Source organism: Nomascus leucogenys, chromosome 10 (genome assembly GCF_006542625.1).
Source record: "Nomascus leucogenys isolate Asia chromosome 10, Asia_NLE_v1, whole genome shotgun sequence".
In the NCBI taxonomy this organism is placed as follows: Eukaryota; Metazoa; Chordata; class Mammalia; order Primates; family Hylobatidae; genus Nomascus; species Nomascus leucogenys.
In genome coordinates this window covers 72,487,813-72,509,240 of record NC_044390.1, presented here as the reverse complement: position 1 = coordinate 72,509,240, position 21,428 = coordinate 72,487,813, and the positions used below count along the sequence as shown (strand labels likewise).

Genomic DNA, 21,428 nt, shown 5'->3' with positions numbered 1-21,428 from the left:
TAGCTGGGATTCCAGGCACGTCCCACCACGCTCAGCTAATTTTTGTATTTTTAGTAGAGATGGGGTTTCAACATGTTGGCCAGGATGGTCTTGATCTCCTGACCTCGTGATCCGCCCACCTCAGCCTCCCAAAGTGCTGGGGTTACAGGTGTGAGCCACCGCGCCCGGCCAGATGTCCACTCTTTTAAACCTTCCAATACGTTGTAAAGCCTGCCTTTGCATACACACTCCCATGTATAAGACTGCCACTTCATCCATTCCTTCCACCAACAGTTATTCTACAGCACTAGGTCTAGAGACCAGGACTCCGTGGGTACAATGGTGTCATTCATGAGTCCCTCCTGTGTGTCAGGCACAGTGCAGGACACTGCACGTGCATCCAGGCTATTCCTCACAACAGCTCTGAGGGCCTAGGCCTGAGGAACCAGGTGCAGAAAGCCATGCAATTAATAAACATACACGACTAACAAGCATGACCAACATCCATACCCCATCCATCTGGCACCAAAGCCATGCTTCACATTCTCATTCACCACTCTGCTTCTCAGGTAGAAAAATGTCAAAGTCAAAAACACTTCCTGTGAAAGACCAACGTAGTGGCTTCTCCTAAAGTGGGCAATACACCTCCTTACTGCGTTTGCAAAAGCTTTGACCATCACCCCATCTCTCAACCTGATTGTGTAACTATACTAGACACTTTGCTAATCCTATTGTATTAGTTCATTTAATCCTCATACAATCTTGGAAGACCAGTACTACTCACATTTTAAAAATGAAAAACTGAGTAGCATGACCGAAGTTACGAAGCTAAATCGTAGAGCCAGAATTCAAACCCAGATTTGTGTGATCCTAATTCCTGCTTCATACACTGTAGGCCTATGCTAATTTGCATTAGATAAACATGCACCTTCCCGCAGCTGGAGCTCTCCAAATTTTTTTTTTTTTTTTTTGAGACAGAGTCTTGCTCTGTTGCCCAGGCTGGAGTGCAGTGGCGCAATCTCAGCTCACTGCAAGCTCCACCTCCTCGGTTCACGCCATTCTCCTGCCTCAGCCTCCCGAGTAGCTGGGACTACAGGCGCCCACCACCACACCCGGCTAATTTTTTGTATTTTTAGTAGAGACGGGGTTTTACCGTGTTAGCCAGGATGGTCTCAATCTCCTGACCTCATGATCCACCCACCTTGGCCTCCCAAAGGAGCTCTCCAATTTTTATCATCCCACTCAAGAAAAGTCGGAAACAAGATGGTAGAAGAGTCCTAGTCTGTTTCATCAGCATGAGAAACAACCTCTAACAGCTGCCAGGGACCATCAATCTTTGCAGATCTTGTCAAATTGCCACATAAGTCATTTTTATGCAGGTACAAAGGTTGTTCTGATGAGCAGTTAATATTAGAATCTATTCATCTGGACAATCAGGTCCAGACTAAGGTTAAATCAGAAAGCGGTGGTTGGTCTAAGCCAACTCTTCCTGTGGAAGGATAGGTCCAAGCCATTGTGTTGAGCTGCCTGGGGAGAGAACCAAATGCTGTCCTGCCAATGTTCAAGGGGACACAGCATCCTACCTGCTGGGGTGGTGTGGCCCTGCCCCAACTGCACAAGCTTTAACATAAGGAAGAAAAATGGGTCAATACACAGCAATATAGATGCCTGGTAAAAGGAAGGCCCAGACATGTTAAGCCAAAGCTCCTGACAGGCCAATGCAATTGCCTCAGGTTATTAGGTTTGTAGGCTCCACAGTCTAAAAAGCCTAAAAAGCACACCTTCTGCTGGGGGGACTCATTTCCCTAAAGGTCGTTTTTTGGTAAAAGAAGTGGACATTATCCTCTAGCCGTTCAAAACTGGGATGTTAAATTTATTTTATCACTCAACACTTTTACAAGAAACTTTAAGTCTTTAGGATTTGAATCCTTGTTCTCAAGTTCTCAAGTGTTGAATAATGCCCTAGCTATCAAAACATCAGGGCTGCCCCATCTGCAACCCATTTTAAGGAATCAACATACCTTTTCCCCCCTTACAAAACTCCTTATTTTGAAAGATTTTGCCTGCCTTAATAATTTCAGCCTCAGCAACATGGCAAGACCTCGTCTCTACTAAGAACACAGAAAATAAAATTAGCCAGGTGTGGTGGTGTGCGCCTGTGGTCCCAGCTACAGGAGGCAGCAGTGGGAGGATCACACGAGCCTCCCTCTTGTGAGGGAAAAAGGTACATTGATTCCTTAAAATGATCTACAGGGCAGGCGCAGTGGCTCACACCTTTAATCCCAGCACTTTGGGAGGCCGAGGCGGGCGGATCACGTGAGGTCAGGAGTTCCAGACTAGCCTGGCCAACATGGCAAAACCCCGTCTCTACTAAAAATACAGAAATTAACTGGGCATGGTGGTGTGTGCCTGTTATTTCAGCTACTCGGGAGGCTGCGGCAGGAGAATTGCTTGATCCTGGGAGGCGGAGGTTGCAGTGAGCCGAGATCGCGCCATTGCACTCCAGGATGGGTGACAGAGAGTGACTCAGTCTCAAAAAAAAAAAAGATCTAAGATGAGGCAGCCCAGATGTTCACCTGAGCCCAGGAGACAGTGGTTGCAGTAAGCTGAGATCATGCCACCGCACTCCAGCCTGGGTGAAAGAGCAAGGCCCCGTCTCAAGAAATAATAATTATAATAATTCACTTGTCAATATTTTCTTAGACATGTAAGTGCCAAAAGGAGCTTCTGATGGGCGTGGGGTAACTGAGATGCCCACAGGTAGCTTATGTCATTCAAATCAAAGGCAAATAAATTTTACATTTACAGATACACATCACTGTAGGCACACATAGATTTCTGTCAGGTTTCAGAAGTTATAAAAATAGTGTCTGGTCCTTCTTCAGCCCTGAGGATCCACAATGTCTTGCTGGAAATGGTCATGCTCAGGCCAGAACATCCACAGCCACATAAGCTCCTGGATGAGCCGCTCCGTTCTTCACCAAGGATGTGATTATTTTCTTTTCTGGTCACTACAGCTCCAGTTGTAGGGCAGTGACCACTGCATGGTCTGCAGCTGTGATTGCTGATGGACTGCAAAATTTGTCCCCCAAACCAGAGAAAGAAATGGGGAGGGAGAGCAGAACACAGAGCCACACCCTCCCCAGCCTTGTGAGAATAGCAGCCACTGATAGGGCCCAGAAGGTCCTCAGAAGGAGGCAGCAAGGCCCTAGTTTCTGCAGTCAGTCCTAATGCAGATCAGTAAGAGCAAGGAATGAGATGACTTCACCCTCTAGAATCTTCCCTCAGAGAGCAGGGCCTGGAGATTGAACTATTCTGTGCTGGAGGAGATAAAGTGAAGACGAGGCCAATTCATGGTGGCTGAAACTAGAAAAGAGGTCAAACTGTCCTGCTGCACTTGATCACACTCTTTGGGAGTTAATTGTTCCAAATATCTCTACAAACTCAGTTTAAACATAATCTTGCTCCCATAGAAAAGGAGCAAGTGGACATACAACAACCAGGATAAATCTCTCATAGTATAATCGTAACCTTTTTTTTTTTTTCTGGAGAAGGAGTCTGGCTGTGTTGCCCCGACTGGAGTGCAGTGGCACGATCTCAGTTCACTGCAACCTCCGCCTCCCGAGTTCAAGCGATTCTCCTACCTCAGCCTCCCAAGTACCTGGGACTATAGGCATAAACCACCAAGCCTGACTAATTTTTGTATTTTTAGTAGAGATGGGGCCTCACCATGTTGGCCAGGCTGGTCTTGAACTCCTGACCCCAAGTGATCTGCCCACCTTGGCCTCCCAAAGTGCTGAGATTACAGGTGTGAGCCACTGTGCCCAGCCAGTAGTAATCCACCTCTAAATAACAGCCTCCTGGGGTGGAGGGCATAATTCAGGAAGCAATGCCCAGACACCCATAAGCTAACACACTAAAAACTGGAAAATGGGAGAGAAGCAACTTGGGGACAAAAAGAGTACCCTTTAATCTACTATAAATGGGGAAGAAACCTTGAAAATAAGGCTTATACCAAGAGAACCAAAATGCAGAGTTAGAGGAGATAAGGGATCAGGTGCCATAAACCAAATCACCTAAAAACAAAAAGTAAAAGGTGAATTCTACCAGTTTCCCTCCCACCTCTTCTGGCCTGGCCCCAAGAATTGAGGCTTATCAGGACTTCTCCAATTTCACAACCATGGAGTCAAACGTTGGTGCCGACGCAGGAGAAGAGAAACTAGCCCAAATTACCAAGGGATCAAGGGTAATCTGGAAACAAGCACATGGCACATCAAGACAAATTCTGCTCTTGCTAGGGGAGCTATGCTAGACATTAAGTCCATTAGAGAAGTGAAAGGGGAAGGAAGACCCAAGGGAAGGGACTGGAACCAAGGGCTGGGGTTTGGTTGAAACATCATCCGCTTTACAGCTGTGCCCACAGCCAATCTTAGAAGGAAGACTGACTTCCGGAGTCCAAAGAGTGCTGGAGGACCCCAGTACTAAAGGATTTACATTAATTTTACTGAGCAGTGATTCCATTTTCTAGTTACACACGAGCCACTACTATAAACTTGTGTAATAAGCTTGTTTTTCCAGGGTAAGCATGACTGAAAACCTATCGGTAAATTGCTTTCTCTGGTATCAAGACAATGTTTTGTTTCTCCTCATCTATACCATTTGAAAAATTTGTGGAAAGTAATGCAACATTTGAAAAAATGTAAGAGTGAAATATTTTTTAATCATAACCTCAAATACCATCTTATCAGGAAAACCTTGTATTTATTTATTTTTTATTATTGTTTTGTTTTTTTTCTGAGACAAGGTCTTGCTCTGTAGCCTAGGCTGGAGAGCAGTGGCACAATCATAGCTCACTGCAGCCTCAACCTCTCAGGCTCAAGCGATGCTCCCACCTCAGCCTCCCTAGTAGCTGGGACCACAGGCGCACACCCCGCACCTGGCTAACATATGTTTTTTTGGTTTTGTAGAGATGGAGTCTCACTATGTTGCCTAGACTGGTCTCGAACTCCTCAGCTCAAGTGATCCTCCCACCTTAGCCTCCTGAGTGGCTGGGACTCCAAATACGCGCCACCACACCCAGCTATAAAACCTTTTAAGCCACGAGAACGTTCCCTAAGAATCACAGAACATGTATTCACCAATTTGGACCAGGTTTAAAAAATACACTGAGCCCAGCACAGTGTCTCACATCTGTAATCTCAGCACTTCGGGCAGCCAAGGCAGACAGATATCTTGAGCCCAGCAGTTCAAGATCAGCTGGGGCAACAAAGGGAGACCCTGTTTCTTCAAAAAATACAAAATAAAATAGCCAAGCATGCTGGCTTGCACCTGTAGTCCCAGCTACTCAGGAGGCTGAAATGGGAAGACTGCCTGAGCCTGGGAGGTCGAGGTTACAGTGAGTCATGATCGCACCACTTGCCTGGGCAACACAGCAAGACCCTGTGTCTGTCTGTCTGTCTGTCTGTCTCTCTCTCTCTCTCTCTCTCTCTCACACACACACACACGCACGCACGCAGAGAAAATACATTGGGCATTCAACTAAAATCAGGTCTCCTTTTGTTAGCAAAAAATGTAGTTTATTTTATCAAAGAACAGGGGATCAAGGAGAAAGAATGAGTCGAGGTTCAAGCCACCCGCTGAGTATCATAATCATCTCCTAGCCTAAGGTCACACACTCACAGGGCTCTGACTCAGACTTTCAGTCACAGCATTAATAAAACTGTTTGCAGAAACAAGTGTTATTCAAGGTGACCCCCGTAACTCATATTCTCCCCACTTTGAACATCTTTTGGGATTGTTGAAAAGATAGATCCTCAGTTGATGGTTTAAACACGACTCACTCTTGTAGAGTAAGATACTGTTTAGTGATATGTACCTTACCAAAGTTGGCTTGACACTTGGCATGCAAGAAAAAGAAAGAAGAAAAGAAAAAAAAGCAACTGACCAAAGGCAACCACTGCAACTAACATTAGAGATGGATGGCTTCGGGTTTCCTCTGTCTCAGAGTTTCTATTAATTCCACTTGTAGCTCACTTCCTGTGAACTTACTAAAACCAGCCAGGTGCTCTTCTTACCCTTCTCAGGGTGAATAGCAGTGCTGATCCAGATTCTTACCCTTCTCAGGGTGAATAGCAGTGCTGATCCAGATTCTCTAGGTAGTTATGCACCCTTCTGTTTTACACTGGGGTCACAGACTTTTTCTGAATGAACCAGAGACACTGAATGTCTCTCCAATCATAAATAAGCTCTGCCTTCTTGTAGGTTGGGGTTCTGGAAGGTTGGCTGCCTCCAAAACGACCATGTCTCTGTGGCTGCTCTTTGGGGTGGGTGGGCTTTCACCTACCTGGCCTTTTTTTAATTAATGTATTTTTTGCATGCCTATTTAAAACCAAATATCTGCATAGAACACCTCAACCTTACAATCATTTTATATTACTATGATTTATCTAATCAATAACTATCACTTTCATTAAGTGAAACCTTATTCAAAGTTAATATATAAAATATGGATCTTTTTCTTCCTCAGTAATATATGGTAGTCAAAATCTTTCATCATTACATTTACTTAGATTCTGGGTTGTATAAAACAGCTATCCCAAGTGACCTAAAGATTTTAACAGTGAAATAATGGAACCATGTCATGATCAAGGACAAATACAGATGACAAATATTAGACAGCAGCCAGCCATTCGAAACAGCAGCTCTCAAGTCATCCCTGCTACAACTTGCCTGAAAATTCAGAAAGTTCTCACTTCCCTTAGGCTTCCAGAACTAACAAAGTTATGTGGCAAAGAAATTATTAATTTTTTACTTACTCATCAAGAAAAAACGTTCTAAATATACAGCTATTCTTATTAGAGCTGATCTAAAAAGCAAAAAAAAAAAAAAAAGCCTGTAGTCTTTTCTTTTTCCATTATTTGCAGTGTCACTAAAGAGGCTAAACTTATTTTGATTCGTAAACAATAAAAATTGAATATGGAAACCCTGGAGACCATGGCTCTCCTGATCTGTTTCTAGTTACCATTCATGATAACCTTCTGGAATAGGGTTATTAATTGATTGTGTTTACTTCCATCTACACTACAATTCTCCAGATAAAATGTAATTATTTAATTTTCTTTATAACATGTTTTCATAATGGTTCCTGCTCCTTGGGGTGGTTTCAATCCATTCTTGCAAACCCTTAATTACACAATGAATTATGTTTTACCATTGGCTGTTTTGGCCTATGTTTAATATCATTCATTTCTTCCCAATTTCAAAACTTCTTTGGACAGTTTTCTTTTGATCACTCTCCCTGGATGAGCCCATTGGCCAATATTAGTCCCTTTCTTTCTTCCAGAGTGTATAACGAAGAACATGAGCAACATTCACTTCAAAGGAATTTTTTCAACTTCTCTTTGTCCAGAAGCAAGGGATCAAGAGCTGGACTGCAAATTCCCTGTCCTCTCTGGCTCTCCTCCTGGTTATTCTCTTACTAAGGAGCGCACAGTGTTAGGAATTATTTCAGAATTGGTTGTAAAAGCATCATTTGCTATAAGGCAAGGGTGCACTCTTCATCTCCTTACCTTAAGAAATTTTGCTTTTCCTTGCTGGCACCACTTTTCTCAAAACCTCAAGAATATGCATCTTGTTCTCACCTATCCCAGCTTCTCCTAACAGGAGATGAAGCCAGCATGCTCCTCATCTCCCCACAGAGCTCTTACAGGTGGGGCCATTTCATTTTCACTCAGAACCTCTCCTCTCTGGAGTCTACACCCTGCCATAACTGTCCCCAGTGCACCAAAGATTTTGACCCTGACCCAAAGTTTTTCTGTCTAAGCACCATTATCTTGGTCAATTTAAAACTCCATGAAAACGGCCATGCGCAGTGGGGCACACCTATAATCCCAGCACTTTGGGAGGCCAAGGCGGGCAGATCACAAGGTCAGGAATTCGAGACCAGCCTGGCCAATATGGCGAACTCCCGACTCTACTAAAAATACAAAAATCAGCTGGGCTTGGTGACACGCGCTTGTAATCCCAGCTACTTGGGAGGCTGAGGCAGGAGAATTACTTGAACCCAGGAGGCAGAGGTTGCAGTGAGTTGAGATAGCGCCACTGCACTTCAGCCTGGGCAACAGAGCAAGACTCTGAAAAAAAAAAAAAAAAAGAAATTCGTGAAAATCACCCATCCAACCTCTCACCTCATATTTTGCTGACTTCCTCTATCCCAACAACTTCTGTGCTGCTCTGCTAACATACTCCCATGGCTGCTCCATGGAGCTTAGTTCCTGGAACTATTTTACCACATTTTAGAGTAGAAAATCCCACTCCCTAGGGAGGAAAAAAAAAATCCTCCTTTCGATAGTCCCATCATTCCCAAGAAGGCTGCTTTCTTATTGCAACATCAGCTCCAGTTCATCCATCCCTCCCCATCCTCCCTATCCATCAGCCCCTCATGCTACCCTTCCCTCTCTCCCTAGCACGTGTCTTACAGTCAAGTATTTCTGTGGCACTTGCTGGTCACCACCTATTCCTTTCCATCCCTGGATGAATCCATCCATCTGCTTTCTCTCTTCCTGCTCCTATTTCACAGGGTCCAACCTAAGGAAAATCTCATCGTGGCTACCAATGGGAATATATGATTTCTAACCACAGCTAGGCCCTCAATATGCTGGGTCTTCTGCCATCAAGTATTCATGTCAGAGGCCCTGCCAAATTTTTTCAACAACATTTTAAACTAACTAATAATTCTAGCTGTTATTCACCAGGGGCAACAAGCATAATGCCAAGCATTTTCCTAGGATATTAAATATACTGTATTTGTAATCTGTCCCTCCAGCAGCTACTTCAGCTCTCTGTGCTCCCCATCTCCTCACTTGTAAAATGAAACATCATTATTCTGTCCATCAGATTATCATGGGTATGGAAGGAGATAATGTACAGAAAATGCTGGAAATCAGTGTATGGTGCACAGTCCTCAGGAAAGATTAGCTATTACTGTAAGAATGATGATGATGAAGATGATTACCCTGCACAGTTATTATATTATCCCAATTTCACAGATAATTATACTAAGGACACAATGTAACACAGCTAATAAATGGTGAAGGGAATTTTAAACACAGGTCTCTCTGCTTCCAAAATGCAGGCTTTTTCAATGCTACTTCAACCCCATCCTCTTCACCCTCAGAAGACAGCGTTACCTTCTACTACACGGATGAGAAAAGAGCCCATCAGATACCCTAAGGTCTGTATCTCTGTGGAGCAGAGAGGGCTCAGCTGACATGGGTGCATTAGACATGGGAAATTTATAAAGGATCCCAAGAAACTCAAAAGAAAAGATTCATCATTTCTTTTTTCCAAACACAAAAACAAAAACAAATTGCCAATGGGTTTTATGTTATTTCATTCCAAAATATTTTTCTCTATATTTGCTACCTTCCATAATAATAAAATAGCTTTGCCAAGGAAAGAATCTCAATAAAATTCACTTTATATGTTTTAAGTGAAAGAAGTATTTGAATTACATTGTTTATTGTTTACATTGAGTAGCTATGGTTTTTTATTTTCAACAGCAAACATTATATTTGAGTCAACTTATTTAATACTGTTTCTTATTGGAAACATAGTCATAATATTCTTATAAATATTGCTTAAACTTTAAATCAAGACTTAAGAACACGAAAACTGATCCACAAAAAAAAAATGTTTTCAATTAAATTCCAATTGTTTCTGCTTGCCCACCTACAATTTCTCCCCCTTTTTTGGTAACTGCATCCCAATTTTTGTGTGGGGAATCACCCCTCTCTCGCTCTTTGGCCATATGGTTAGGTGGGGCTAATGATACTGATTGGTTCCAGTGGTGAGCACATGACCGCAGCCTGGCCAATGAGAACCCCACATTCTCCTGGCCCACTGACTGATTCAGAGATAGGAACACGATCCCAACGGGCCAGGAGAGCCCAGCCCCAGGACTTTTGATCAAACTACAAGGAAAAAGAAGCTGTTTTTTTCCACAGGAATTACGAAGCTGATAAGATATAAACTGGTCCTGTTTGTCACCACTTGAGGAAAGCTGCCTAAGAATGAAGATGAAAGCAGAGAAGAGAGTTTTTGATCACCTGGATCCAGCTGTGACTACAGCCAAGTCCCTGGAGCTTTTCCACTCCACATGCCAATAAATTCCTTTGTGTTTGTTTGTTTAGGCCAGTTTAAACTGGGCTTCTGCCATTTCCTACCAAAAATATCCCAACGCAGCCTATTTGTGCCAAATAGCTGAGAATCTGCTACACTAAAATAAGAACATGGTTGATGTTCGCAGGTTTGTGAAAGCAGCCGAATGTCATTACCCTGAATTTACTTTTTTGTTTGTTTTGTTCAGTGTGTTACTGCACTGTGATTTAATTTCAAAGAGACAGAAAGAGAGGAAAAGAAAGGCTTGTTTTCTGATACGCATGTAGGCTTTTTCTTATGGTGATTAAGTTTCTAGACATTGTCAATCATGCTTTCAAGTTTTGAAGGTTAACCTAGCTAGGTTTTGAGTTCTCCAGCCTGTCATAGGATCTACACGCATCATTATTCTCTCCACCACCAGAGAAAAACCCCCTCCCCAAACCACCATCAGCTTTTCTTACTCTCCTGGTTCGTGTCTTTTAGCCTACAGCAATATCCATGCCTCCTCCATGCCAAAAAATAATTTTTTTAAAAAAGGCAAAAGGAAAAACAAACTTCAATACACAAAATCAACCATACTCACAATTGGGCAGAAACAACTAACCAAAAAACACTTGAAGTGTAAAATGTTCATAATGATTGTGTCTGGTGGTAGAATAGTAACTGAATTTTTCTTTTTCTTTTTTTTTTTTTTTTTGAGACGGAGTCTCGCTCTGTCGCCCAGGCTGGAGTGCAGTGGCGCAATCTCGGCTCACTGCAAGCTCCCCCTCCCGGGTTCACGCCATTCTCCTGCCTCAGCCTCTCCGAGTAGCTGGGACTACAGGCGCCCGCCACCACGCCCGGCTAATTTTTTTGTATTTTTTAGTAGAGACGGGGTTTCACCGTGGTCTCGATCTCCTGACCTCGTGATCCGCCCGCCTCGGCCTCCCAAAGTGCTGGGATTACAAGCGTGAGCCACCGCGCCCGGCCGAATTTTTCTCTTAAAAAATACTTTCCTGTACTTTCCAAATTTCCTTGGTATTCTTTTTATAATATAGTATATTTTGAAAATTTGCCTCCTCTTAAAGCCACCAACATCCCTCCATTCCTTACTGCCAAACAGCGTAAAACCAAAGACCCACATCACTCTCTCCACTTCCTTGCACCTGGCTCACTTCCACTTTGACTTGGTTATCATTCACCCTGCTCAACTGAAACTACAGTCCCCAGGGTGACCAATGTGGCCATCATGACACAGGCAATGACTTCTCTTCCTCCTTCAGCCCCCCATGACCTCTTTGGACTATCAGCCATAGCTTCCCTTGGCTCAAGTTTGACGGCAGCATTATCCTCAGAGTTTCCTTTCCTTTCCTTCCCCATTCAGTCATTAAACAAATCTTATTAATTGCATTTTCTAATGCATCTTGTTTGTATCACCTCTTCTCCTTTCCCTCTGCCATCTGACCCTCTTGTAGCCTCACTTCCATTATTCCTCTGTGCCTGCACCCTCCCTCATCCCATGTGTCACACTGCTTTGGGAGTTACTGCCGTAAAACTCAAACATAATCATTTAATTCCTCCACCTTAAAATCTCTATCAGCCCTTCAATGCATAAAAAAAAAACAAGCACAATTATTGGCCTTGTACCCAAGGCCCTTCACAAGCCAGCCCTGCCCATCAATCTCATCTTTCACTTCTGCCTGGACTGTACCACAGGCTCCAGGGGACACCACCTGGCTGGCGGGTACCAGACCTACTGTCCTCTTGCACTCCCATGCCTTTTTTCATGCTTGTCCTCTGCCCTGGGTTGCCATTTTTCCCCTTTTCTGCATGAACTCTTGTTCATCCTTCAATTCCAAGACCAGCATTAAATTCTGAACACTGGAATAATTAGCACTTATCACACTGTATTTTGGTCCCTAGTAGACAGTGATCTACTTCAGGATGGATACATCATTTTATTTGTTATTATATACGGACTTCTCACCTATAGAAAACAGCAAATAAATAAGAAAAAAGGAGGAGCAGTAAAAATTGCAGACCTTTCCTAGAGAATTTATTTTTTAAATATATAGTATTTCTGGCTTCCAGAAATAACAAACATTTTCCCAAAAAGACTTTCCTGTGGTCTGCATAATATTGTGTTTGCCCTATTCTAAGTTCTTTACTCTCAGTACTTATTCTACTATTTTGGCCAATTCTTCTGGTTTGGGATCAGTCTGTTTAGATTAAAAAAAAAAAAATTTTAATGTGCATAATAAAAAAATTAAGTCATCTTAATTTCTTAGCTGGTCATTCATTCATGGCATCACCTAATATTATAGTCAAGATTTATAAATCTATAGCTTCCACTTAAAAAATTGAAAGTGTTTGAATATGCCTTTTGTGTAAGGAAAAGTAATATTATAATGTTCTTTAACTTTTTCCAGTTAAATTGACTGCATTTGTTTTTAAAATGTCATTTATTTAATAAATTACTTTATTTTAAAGTTATAGGACATAGAATGAGGTACAGTCATAGAAAACCTAAATCTAAAGAATTCAGGATTTTAAATAGTGAAATAGTTAAGTAGTTAAATGGCATCTCACATCCTGGAACGGCTAATTCTGTTGACAAAATCATCACTAAATTTTATTAGAAAAAGAAAGAGTCATGAAATCACTCTGTCCTTAAAGAGCAATGATGGAATTGATTCAACAACTATTTATTCAACACAAACTATGATCAAAGCATGACGTGAATAACTCTAGAGCGCAATAAAATGGGTAAGGCATTTCTCCACTCTCACTCCCCAGGGGAGAAAAGACAAGAACATGAAGAACTACGATATACCCAACACGATGCCCCACAAGAAAGGTCCAAAATGCTGTGAAGGTTCTGAGGAGAAAGACATGCTATGCAGCTGAGAGAGCCAGGAAATACTTCTCACGAAGGATAACACACATGCCCTACAGAACAGATGGCACTTCTACAAACAGAAAGGGAAAGGGCCATTCCAGGCAGTGGGCACAGCAAAACACAAGGACAGGAGCAAGAAGCATGAGGTCGCAGGAGCCCCTGAGAACAGAGGCCTGGAGCAGCTCTGCACAGCCCTCCCAGCCCCGGGCTCTGCTCGCTCCCCACTGCAGCATCTCCTCCCACGCCATGCGAGCCAGTCGGTTTGAGGCTAAAACATAAATGCTCTTCCTATTCCTAATAAATCCTGGGTTCAGACCAGAGGACGATGGGAATAATTGAAAGGTTTTGAGCAGAGGTCCTATACAAGCGCAGGGCAGTGCTTGAGGAAAATTAATCTGGCAACACATATAGAAGTCAAAGGGAGAGACTGAAGGAGAGACTGAAATATTGCAATAATAGGAATACGGTCAGGGTGCAGAACTCACTGTTGCTAAATGTTTAGGTAATAAACTCCAACAAAGCAACCAGGAGCTAGAAGCCATCAATTACTGCTTCCTTTGTATCTAAAGTCCTAATTTTTAAAATGCATATTTAAATATTTAATTCCCAGAAAGCTTTACAATCCCATTCTCATCTTCTCTAAATTCTTTGTAATAAGAAATAAGAAAGTCTGACTCTTTTTTTTCTTTTTTTTTGAGACAGAGTCTGGCTCTGTCACCCAGGCAGTGGTATGATCTCGGCTCACTGCAACCTCCACCTTCCCAGTTCAAGCAATCCTCCTGCCTCAGCCTCCCAAGTAGCTGGGATTACAGGGGCCCGACACCACACCTGGCTAATTTTTTATATTTTTAGTAGAGACAGGGTTTCACCATGTTGGCCAGGCTGGTCTTGAACTCCTGACCTCAAGTGATCCACCCGCCTCAGCCTCCCAAAGTGCTCGGATTGCAGGCGTGCGCCACCACACCTGGCCCTATTTTTGATATTTGACCATTGACGGCTTTCGAGCCCCATCACTCCCCTTTTGCCCCACATCTGTGTAAGCCAGTAAGTGGGGGCACTTCTTCCCTGTGCCAACAGGAAGATCAAACCTCTGCCCATTCATAAGTAGCCTCACCCCAGCCCACTCTCCAACCAAAATAAAAACAAGACTCGTTTGGATGGCTGCCCTGCTCTCCCCAGAAAGCCTCATGTGAGCAATACATCTTTCCACACCCTCCTGACATGTGGTGAATCAGTCTTGACATCCAACCCAGTTTTGGGTGAGAGAGTTGATCCCACCCTTCACTGGGTAACCAGAAATGTTCTTAAAGAGTGAACTGCTGCAGTATCCTTGCTATAGCTAGATTAGAGGCAGAAGGATGCAGAGAGAAGGGGCATGGAAATCCTGAATGCTCCTGAGCTCCAGATGTCTCCACAGGGAGATGCCTACTATTAAATGTCCTGTGCTCTACAGATAGCTCAATGGTGACTATGTTGAATGGCCCTATATATTCATTCGAATATCTAGTCATCAACTTTAAAACAATTCAATGTACACTTGGTAACTGCTTGGCCCCAGCCTTTCCTCCCCAGCTAACTCTAAAACACTGCATAGTCATAGGAGCTACGTGCTTATTTCTCCTATAATCACTTGCTTTTAACTAAAAGAAAAAAAAAATCTCTATACCTGTTGGGATGAAACACAATTCAACATTTCCCCTTCTTAAGATCCTGAGTTAAAGTGCCCAGGCAACTGAAAGGCTAATGAAAAGCACAAAGAACATTCTCCGAATAGCACTTTAGTTACAATGATCATCTTGACATGTGCATTATACACAAAGTATTTCCATGTCTTTTCAGCCATACCCACAGAGATCTAAAGGTCATAATCATGAAAAACAGCAACTTCCTCAGAAAGACAGCTTATAAAATGATTAATATTCAATACTTACACATCTTTGGCTGCTCCTGCAGGGCCTAGAGAAAAAAGAAGATAGGTTTGTATTGGTGTGATAGTATTGCTACAAAAATGTTGTCTAATACCTAATTAAAATACAGTAATATTCCTGAAAAGAAAATGGGTTTTAAAAAAATTTTCAAAAATAGAGAAAGGAGGGCAAAAAATCATAAAATTCAAATCTTTTTTTTTTTTTCAGATACAGTCTCACTTTGTTGCCCAAGCTGGAGTGCAGTGATGCAATCTTGGCTCACTGCAACCTCTGCCTCCTGGGCTCAAGTGATCCTCGTACCTGAGCCTCCTGAGTAGCTCGGAATACAGGTGCATACCACCATGCCTGGTTAATTTTTGTATTTTTTCTTGAGATGGGTTTTCACCATGTTGTGCAGGCTGCTCTCCAACTCCTGGGCTCAAGCAATCCTCCCACCTTGATTGCCCAAAGTGCTAGGATTACAGGCATGAGCCACTGCACTGGGCCTCAAATTCCAATCTTAAATTTCAAATTTAGTTTAAGTTTCAAATCTTAGCTTTGGAATCTATTCCACCCATCTTTAACAGTTCCTGTAAATTACAAGGTGCCAGTTCTGAAAAAGATCTTACAGGTCACCTTAATCCAACCTCCCATTTTAAGAATTTTAAAACTGGTAGACTTCGAGAATCATTTTCTTTTGTAAGCCACACACCTTTTACGTTGGTGTCTGCATGGCATGGTTAAGTCAAACTGTGCACTAATGCAAGCAATGGACTAAATTACTTAGGAAGCCTCAAAGACACCAGCCTAGCTCCAAAAAGAGTCACATGCATCTCTAACTCTGCTCCCATTGGCTTCCCATCTGTGATGGTTAATATTGAGTGTCTACTTGACTGAACTGAAGAATGCAAAGTATTGTTTCTGGCTGTGTCTGTGAGGGTGCTGCCAAACGAGATTAACATTTGAGTCAGTGGACTGGGAGAGGCAGACCCACCCTTAATCTGGGTGGGCACCATCTAATCAGCAGCCAGCATGGCCAGAATAAAGCAGGCAGAAGAAGATGGAAAGAGCAGACTTGCTGAGTCTTCTGGCCTTCATCTGTCTCCCATGCTGGATGCTTCCTGCCCTCGAACATCGGACTCCATGTTCTTCAGCTTTCGGACTCTCGGACTTAGACCAGTAGTTTGCCAGGGGCTTGTGGGCCTTCAGCTATAGACTGAAGACTGCACTGGTGACTTCCCTACTTTTGAGGTCCTGGGACTCAGACTGGCTTCCTTGCCTCTCAGCTTGCAGACAGCCTATTGTGGAATTTCACCTAATGATCATGTGAGTCAATACTCCTTAATAAATTCCCCTTCATACATTCATCTATCCTATTAGTTCTCTCCCTCTGGAGAACCCTAATACACCACCCATGTGAAAAAGACAGCCCATCTCTTCTGGTCCCCATCCCCATTACTTCTCACAGATTCTCTGCTCACATTTCCTCCTCCCAATATCTTTATCTGGAAGGCACCGGACTTGGTTCCAACTCTTACAAGATATATGGTATTAAGCCTCCTTTAACCTCTTAAAACCTCACCTCCCTTATGTCAAATGAGGGTAAAAGAGTATCTTTCTCAAAGGCTATTGTGAAGATTTAAAAAGACAATGTGTCAAAAGACAATGTAAACACTAACACAAAGCTGGCATATAAAAATAGCAAACTAAGTTATTATTAGACGTCACACTTCATATTTCAATTTCGATATATATTAAATAGAAATTAAAATAACTTCTGCACAAGTTGCAGAGGTGTAAAAATAAAGGAAGATGTGCTACAAAGTAAGTAAATGAGTCTGTGGGGACAGTTATTGCCAAATTGCAAGAACAATCCAACAATGATACTCATTTTGCATCTGTAATACTGCAAATTCAAAGCTGATCCTAAAGATAATTGAGGCTACGTCTCAAACGAATTCTTTTAAGGCTTTGACTAAACCTAAACTGTGTAATAAACTTAGTTCCTTTCTTCAGGGGAGAACATTTCTATGCCACCATTACTGTTAAAATTATACATATGTAAACTGCTTTAGAATCAGAGATTATTAAACCAAAAAATCCTAAACTTAAAAAAAAATCTTAACATAGGAAAAATTGCCAATAGCAGAGTGTTTTTGATAGAAAAAAAATAAACAAAAGATTAGTGCCATCATAAACCCGTGAAAATGAATGTTTTATTTTAGAGTCAAGCATGAGAATCTAGAAGAAAATCTATGTAAATCAAAAAGTATTGAGATAGGTCTCAATCAATTTAGAAATTTATTTTGCCAAGGTTAAGGAATGCCTGTGACACAGCCTCAGAAGGTCTGGAGAACACGTGTCCAAGGTGCTCAGGCTACAGCTTGGTTTCATACGTTGCAGGGAGACATAAGATGCCAATCGATACCTGTACAATGTACATTGGTTTGGTCCAGGATAACTCAAAAGTGGTGGGGGTGTGGGGGGAGGGGGCTGTTTCCAGGTCACAGGTGGATTCCAAGATTTCCTGATTGGCAACTGGTTGAAAGAGTTTATTTAAAGATCTGGAATCAATTGATTCCTGGAATTGTCTGAGTTAAGATAAGGGATTGTGGAGACCAAGGTTTTATTTTGCAGATGAAGCTCCTTTAAATGTTTCTTATCAGACTTAAAAAGGTGCCAGGCCGGCGCCATGGCTCACATCTGTAATTCCAGCACTTTGGGAGGCCGAGGTGGGCGGATCACCTGAGGTCAGGAGTTCGAGACCAGCCTGGCCAACATGGTGAAACCCTATCTCTACTAAAACAATACAAAAATTAGCCAGACGTGGCGGTGGGCGCCTATAATCCCCAGCTACTCGGGAGGCTATGGCAGGAGAATTGCTTGAACCCGGGAGGCGAAGGTTGCATTGAGTTGAGATCGCACCACTGCACTCCAGCCTGGGCAACAGAGCAAGACTCTGTCTCAAAAAAAAAAAAAAGAAAAAAAAGTGATTAATTCTCTCCTAGATCAGGAAAAAGGGAAAGGGAAGAGAATTTACCTACAGAATATAGATTTCTCCCCCCACGTGACAACTTTGCTTGGCATTTCAAAATTTATGTCAAAGAAATATATTTTGGGGTAAAATACTTTGACTTCTTTTATTTTTTTATATTTGTTTTTGGAGTCTCGTGCTGTCACCCAGGCTGGAGTGTAGTGGTGCCATCTCGGCTCACTGCAACCTCCACCTCCTGGGTTCAAGCTATTTTCTTGCCTCAGCCTCCCGAGTAGCTGAGATTACAGGTGTGCGCCACCACACCTGGCTTATTTTTGTATTTTTTAACAGAGACAGGGTTTCACCATGTTGCTGAGGCTGGTCTCAAACTCCTGAACAGAGGCAATCCAATCACCTCAGCTTCCCAAAGTGTTATTAGGATTACAGGCATGAGCCATCACACCGGGCCTGACTTCTTTTAGAGCCTGCTGTCATGTTGGTATCTTATTGCTACAAAGAGTCTGCTTTGTCAGTCTTATTAAGGTCTGTTTTAATGTTAAATGCTGGTCGGTTGTGCCTGAATTTCAAAGGGATGAGGGTATAATGAAGCATGTCCAATCTCCACTTCCCACCATGGCCTGAACGAGTTTTTCAGGTTAACTTAGGAATGACCTTGGCCAAGAAAAGGGGTCCATTTAATTGGTTGGGGGGGGCTTAGAATTTTCAGTTTACGTCTAAAAAGAAAATATCTTTTTAGCTTTTGTTTTTTATTTTTGTGGAAAAGGATAAAGAGTGTGGTTGGGTTTTGCCGGAGTCAGGGGAAGGGAGAGCCAGAGGTGAGCCTTTGATTCTGCAAGTCTTACAGAGGGAAGAAAACAATGATTATAATGTGGACCATGGGTCTTCAACTTTTTTTTTTTTTTTTTTTTGAGACAGAGTCTCACTCTGTTGCCCAGGCTGGAGTGCAGTGGCACAATCTTGGCTCACCACAGCCTCTGCTTCCTGGGTTCAAGTGATTCTCCTACCTCAGTCTCCTGAGTAGCTGGGATTACAGGCACCTGCCACAACATCCAGCTAATTTTTTTTGTATTTTTAGTAGAGACAGGGTTTCTCCATGTTGGCCATGCTAGTCTTGAACTCCTGACCTCAACTGATCCACCCGCCTTGGCCTCCCCAAGTGCTGGGATTATAGACGTGAGCCACCACACCCGGCTGAGTCCTCAACATTTAAAGACGAGGGGCAATCTAGTACAATCCACAGGAAGAAGAAAGTGGCCAAGGCTGCCCTGCTACATCTCAGGGATGGCAGCAGGGTGATGGGGTAAAATCAGTGGGGAATCAGAAGGCAGATGACCGCAGTCGGGTCCCTGCTCCAATATTTGTTTGACAGTCACTAAATCACTTTGTTTCAGCATCTAGTAAATGAGGACATACTGGGCCAACAAATGCAGCCAGGAAGGCAAAGCACAGTAACATGTGTGAAATGAGAAACGAGTTTACAAATGGCCACATGTTGTGCATTCGGTGCTTATTTTAATCAGTATCAGCAACTCTCCATCCACTTCACCTTGATTACACCAAGCTATGGGCACCATCAAAGGCCTCCTCCCTGCTGGGCTCACCATTTAACATCCCAGCAGGCCCAAGGGAGATGCATGGTGCCACCATTTAAAACAAAGTCAACAGACTATTCTCTGTTCTAAAATGGCCCTCATTTGAAAGGGCATCGTCAACTGAATAACTGCAATGGTAGGGGTGGAGCAAAGAAGTCAGAAACACTCCATGAAGTGTGTGTGTGTCTGTGTGTGTGTGTATGATTGTAAAACGTGCTCCATTTTTTAATAGGGAAGAAAATGTGCATCTTAGAAGCAAGATAATATGGTGGTTATTGAGAAGCTTGTAACGAGGGTAATGAGAATATGACTCCCTAACACACAACTTCCCAAAAGAAAAAAAAAAAGTTGCAAATGTTGGAAACCCTGAACAAAACTATCAGAGTACCTAAGTACATAAAATGCAAAGCATAAGTTTATTTGTCCTGCGAAAGTATAAAATCATAGAATGATCAGAAATAAATTACCCTCACTGCAACCTTTTAATTACACTTCACTTATATATTTATTGTAATTAACCAAATGGCAATCCCTAATCCAAGTAATTATGCAAAAAGTGCTTTGATCAAAATTAGATAGTGGCAAGATCCCATTTGCTTTAAACTGTATCTGTGGTTCATGTGCTTTATCATTTATTAAGCAAATATGTATAATGTTACATCTATTTTTTTCCAGGCCACAAGGACACATCATTCATCCTAATACCACTTCATGTCCTGCCAAATTGGCTCCTTACTGTTTAAACATAACCTTGGTGGGTTAGTACAATGGGCCTAAGGCCTCAGGAGAAGTAGAAACGAAAAAAAGGTAACAATGTTTCTTGTGGGGGAAAAAAACACACCAAAAAATACAGAGAGACTATTATAACTCAGACGGGAGGGGGTCAAAAGATTTAATGACTATTTCCCAAAACTGTAGAAATGATCATCATAATTTTAAATATCTTCCTAAAAATGGAGAGGGGAAAGGTTTGTTCTCAGGAAAAGTATTATATGCAGTTTCAGTAACAAAAATTGTAAATAGAATGTAAAGAAGGACATTTCCATCACTGTTGGTTGTTTACAGTATCACTTCATCTCCCCTTGGCTCTGTTTAGCTTTTACTTTATACATTTCAGAAGATTTTAACATTTTATTCATGAGTTTCAATGACAGAACTCTCAGTTAATTAAAAATGCATAGCAAACCCAATCTATTCAAACATTCAAAAAACTTAATCTGATATTGCAGTTTCATCATAAGATATTTGGTCTTTGTCCCTGGTTCCTGGAACAGAGCTCCTAAAACCCCTGGAATTTCCTGAGTGATGAGTGACAGGAGCCTCTCTGTGAGGCTTCTAATGAGATGACTCTTGGCCAAGCCCCTATATGGCTTCAGGATGGGGGCTGTTCGCTAGAAAGACCAAGCCTTGATTAGAAGCTTGGAACATTGAGCTCCACCCTGCCACCTGCAGAGAGAGAAGAGAGGCTGGAGATTGAGTTAATCACCAGTGGCAAAGGATTTAACCAGCCATGCCTGTGTCTTGGTCCTATTTGTGTTGCTGTTATAGAATACCACAGACTGGATAATTTATAAAGAAAATAAAATGTATTTCTTACAGTCTAGAGGCTGGGAAGTCCAAGATTGAGGAGCTCACATCTGGTGAGGGCCTTTATGCTCCTTCATCCCATGTGGGAAGGCAGAAGGGCAAGACAGCAAGACAGCAAGAAGGGACCAAACTTGCTTTTACAGCAACCCACTCTCTCAATAACCAGCCCACTCTCTCAATAACCAACCCACTCCATTCGTCCTCCAGTTTATTTATGATTAAACACATTAATCCATTCATGGGAGCAGAGCCCTCAAGCCCTAATCACTTCTTATTAGGCCCCACCTCCCAACACTACTGCATTGGGTATTAAATATCCAACACATGTTGGG

The 21,428-nt window shown here is 42.4% G+C and overlaps 1 long non-coding RNA gene across 2 annotated transcripts in view; it reads right to left on the bottom strand.

Annotated features, from left to right (window-relative positions):
* Positions 1 to 21,428, bottom strand: part of C10H12orf75 — a 40,928-nt gene that overhangs the window by 7,929 nt on the left and 11,571 nt on the right. For both annotated transcript variants that reach the window (XR_004032050.1, XR_004032049.1), the window contains exon 2: positions 14,947 to 14,971. This is a non-coding gene — a long non-coding RNA (chromosome 10 C12orf75 homolog). The remainder of the gene's footprint in view (positions 1 to 14,946; positions 14,972 to 21,428) is intronic.